Source organism: Penaeus monodon, chromosome 1, assembly GCF_015228065.2.
Source record: "Penaeus monodon isolate SGIC_2016 chromosome 1, NSTDA_Pmon_1, whole genome shotgun sequence".
Lineage (NCBI taxonomy): Eukaryota > Metazoa > Arthropoda > Malacostraca > Decapoda > Penaeidae > Penaeus > Penaeus monodon.
In genome coordinates this window covers 64,753,789-64,758,788 of record NC_051386.1, presented here as the reverse complement: position 1 = coordinate 64,758,788, position 5,000 = coordinate 64,753,789, and positions in this window count along the sequence as shown.

Below are 5,000 nucleotides of genomic sequence, written 5' to 3'. Positions count from 1 at the left end.
TACAATCATAAGAAGAGGAATGTGAAAACAGTCCTCCTTTGTGCGAAAACAAATTTAAAAGTAAATTCAATGAATGCAGAAACGATTCTGCCGAACATGGAAACTAGTAATATGCTGGTGCCTAAGAAGAAACAAAATACAGACATTTCTCTGAATTCCATAAACAACATAGAACACTTTAATAACTTCTTTGCAGAAATCGGTAGAACGCACTTATGAGCAACAATCGCCCCTACATATCAACACAACATAAACGAAACGAGGCCTACAACAAACTTTTTCAGACCGCAGCCAGTAAGAGTAGAAACAATTATTCTGACAAAAAAACACTTAAGAAAGACGAAATCCGTGGGAGCGGATGACATTGCACATCATTTCATAAACGATAGTTTACGAGGAATTGCATACTATTTGACAGTCATTATTAATACATCCATAGTCACCGGTGTTTATCTTTCACTCTGGAAACATGGTATCATAACACCTACTTTCAAATCCGGTGACAGAGACGAAATTAATAATTATCGACCCATCTCTATACTACCAATAAACATCTAAAGTTCTCGAAAAAATAGTTGCATACCAATTAACATCATTTTTGGAAGAGAATAACCTTATATTTAACACACAACCCGGTTTTAGGAGTAAACTATCAACCGAAACAGCATTATTAAAAGTCACAGATGAAATTTATAAAATATAGACAACAACCAGATCAATTTGCTCACTCTTTATGATTTATCGAAGGCCTTTGACAGTGTCAGCCATGAATTACTTGTAAAGAAACTAACAAATCACGAAATTGATAATTTTTGGTTCAAAAGTTACCTGTCTGCGAGAACACAATCAGTCAAAATCCATGAAAAAGTATCATCAAAGCAACCAATTTCGTTCGGTGTTCCACAAGGATCCATCCTAGGCCCAATCTTATTTATTATATTCATTAATGATCTGTCATCAATTGCAAAAAACTTTCTTATTCAGTACGCCGACGACTCTCAATTCCTTCACGCTGCCTCTGTTAACAACCTAAATGAATTGATAGGAAAAACCAAACAGACCCTAACAGAAGCAAAAAAATACTTCGATATGAATGGCCTGAAACTAAATCCACAAAAAACACAATGTATTTTATAGGCAGCCGTCAGAAAATAGCAAAAATACCCACAGACACAGTTATAGACTTCCAAGGTTGCTGCATCACACCCAACACAGCAGTAAAAAATCTAGGGGTACACGTAGATAGATACATGACATTTGAGACACACATTGATCACATCTACAGAAAAGTAATGGGCACTTTGATATACTTAAATCACATCAAAAATAAAATACCCACAGAAACAAGAATTGCTGTTATACAAACACTAGCACTTAGTATCATTAATTACTGTCTTAAATGGGGCCAAACAAAACACAAATACAAAGGACCCAAAAACTACAGAACTTCGCGGCAAGAATAGCACTAGGAAATGTAAATAAATATGACCACATCACACCACATATAAACAAACTAAAATGGCTAAAAGTATATCAGAATTACACCTATAACACATGTATTCTAATCCATAAAATCATACAAGGAAATTACCCAAACTGGCTATTACCTATACAAACAACAGGTAACATAACAGGTGTCCATACAAGGCAAAATAACTCCCTATATATCAGAAGATCGAACACAGAAACGGGGCAAGAAATATGCAAATCCGAGGACTGGTGATCTGGAACCAACTACCAGAAAATATTAGAAATATCTCCAACCAAAAGACATTTAAAACAAAAGTGAAAGAATATCTACTGAAATATCAATGACATCAGGCGTTCAAACATCAAGCCAAGCACGATATTTCAGTCTTTTGTGATATTAATGTTCTGTCTAATCTTGTTAAACAAACATTGTATAATATCTATGTATATAACATCTTATTACATAATGTAAACATTATATATATAAATAAAATACCCATTGTAATTAATGGAATAAAGTGTTTGAATTTGAATTTGAATTTGACTGATGTCCACTCACTTATTTCTCCGTCTATTCTGATGGCAGCACTCTGTTCCCAATACAAATTCCTAATCAGTTGTAAGTCCTTTCCATCAATATCTAATGCTTCCAACATTCTAAACATTTCTTCATGTTTCACCTTATCAAATGCTTTGCTATAGTCAATGAAGCATAGGTATAAGTCTGTCTAAACTTCTATCGCTCTTTCTCCCAACATTCTCAATGTAAATATTGCATTCCGAGTCCCTTTTCCTCTCATGTATGCATTCTGTTCTTACGATATTTCTTCCCTTATTTTCATCTTCATTCTCTTGAATTTTGTAATGTGGCTCATTAAACTTATTGTCCTGTGGAGTTCACATTTACTTGCTCCAGGTTTCTTGGGAAGCGCTATGAATACAGACTTGTTGAGGTCAGTTGGAACGAGACCTGTGTTGTAGATGTTGTTTGCAATTTCAGTTACTTTTTGAACTCCAAACCCCTCTAGTTCTTTTACCAACTCTATTGTTATGTTGTCCGGTCCTGTAGCCTTACCATTTTTCATTTCTTCAAACAGTTCACCGATGTACTCTGTCCATCTGCTCATGATGTCTTTTTTCTCCAGGAGTATACTTCCATCTTTTGCTCTTATGCATGCACTTGAAACGCACACTTTCCGTCCCACTATTTCCTTGATTTCTCCTTATTCTTTAAGCTCTCAACTTGCTCACATTTGCTGTTGAGCCATGTTTCTTTTTCCTCGTTGCATTTCTTTTTAATGCTCTCAACCAGTTGTTTGTATTTTTCTATATTTTCTTGCTTCGTAGCCCTTCTTCTATCCATCATGTCAAGTATCTCAGCTGCCATCCATTGTTGTTTCGCCTTTGTTTTCTACTTCCGCAGAACACTCTCCGCTACCTCAACAATGGCGTCTCGAAAAATAACCCAAGCATCGCTCTCCAATGCACTATAGCGATTTTTAACTTCTACCGTAAACTGTTCTTTCATTTTTGGATTATGTTTGAGTTCCCCAACCTCAAGTTTTGATGTTACTTTTGGTTTCTTTAGTTTCCTGAGCTTAACCTGCAGATGGCAAACTAGCAGTACATGATCACTGGCACAATCTGCTCCTGGGTACCCTTTTACCTGTTGAACTGCGTTCCTGAACCTCTGATTAACTGTTATGTAATCGATTTGATTACGACTTCTATCACCTGGACTTACCCATGTGTACAACCTTCTAGGATGGTGTTGGAACCAGGTATTCATAATCACTTGGTTAATTTCCTGACACCATTCAACCCATCTTTCTCTTCTCACATTTCGTGTTCCAAGACCATGTGATCCAACAATATTTCCTTCTCTTCCTTTTCCTACCTTCACATTCATATCTCCAATGATTAAAATAATCTCTTGTAATTTACATTGTTTTCTTGCCTTCTCTAAATCCTCGTAGAATGCCTCAATTTATTCATCTGTATGCTCTGATGTTGGAGCATATACCTGAATGATGGATATATATATATATATATATATATATATATATATATAAAATTTTATAAAATATAAAATTTTTATATATATATATGTAATATTTTATATATATATATTTTATATATATATACATATATATATACATATATAATATATATTATATATATATAATTTTTATATATATAAAATATATATATATAATACACATATATATACCACACAAAACACACACCCCACACACACACACAATATATATATATATATATATATATTATATATATGTATATATATTTTATATATTTTTATATAAAATATATACATATATATATATATATATATTTTAAAATATAAAATATATATATTATATATATATATCCCAAATATGTATATATAAACATTTATATATACATACATATATTGTGAGGTGTTCTTTGCTCTGTGGCTAACAAACAAACAAAGACCGAGCACAATCATCAACTCCTTGACATTCAGCCTATGGGTTTCCCTTTAGTATCAAGTAGAAGCCCCCGGGCTAGTACAATGGTAACGTGTCAGCCTCCCCATCCGAGGGTCGGCGGTTCGCGCCCCGCCCAGGCGCGAGAAGTTGCAACTGTCGCCCGGGGTTACTGCTGTGGCTGGGCCCACGGCGGGAAAGGACTAGATTCAGCCGAGTCAGCCCCAGCTGACACACGTGAGCGAGTCGGCATTAAGTCGACACGGGCCCGGGGCTGCCCTCATGGCATAGCCCGGGCGAAGCAAAGGGCTTCGCATATTGGACTTATCCTTATCTACTAGATCTTTATTAGCTTTCATTTAAATTTTATTTGATGGCAAAGTAAACACTTCGAAAATTTGCATCTTAAAACTCATTCAAGTTTAAATAAAATAAATACAAAAACATTGTTAAAACACTCTTTACGAGTATTAATATTATATTTAAAATTTAAAAATAAAAGTAAATTTGTTAATTGATTAAGATTATTGAATAAACTATAGCCAAGTAGATGAAGCAAATAAAAGAAAGGATCACGTCCCGCTCCTCAAAAAACAAACGTCAGCCACATACAACTTAAATTCTCCCGGCTTCGGGTAATGACACACGGGGTTTATATTTCGCGCCGTTTTTGGCCGCTATTTATAAGTATTCGTGACGTCATAAAACTATGTAAACGAACATACATCTTCATATTTATAAACTTGACCTTTAACAGACGAAATATATATTTTTATATTGTAAGATGAATAGATGAAAATAGTCCCTAGTTAATGTAAAATAAAAAGATATTGAAAAAAAAATAAAAAGTAATGACGAGTATAAAATATTCGGTACATTTAGATTTAATAAGGGAAAATTAAATAATATATGCATTAAATTAAGATTAGAAAAAAAACGAGTAAATTAGACTTAAGGACGGAGCAAACATGAAGACTTTATATATAATCGAAAAAAAGCTATGAAAATGGACAAACTTCTCTAAAACTGCAAAACAATAGAACAAAAAAAAAACATACAAAA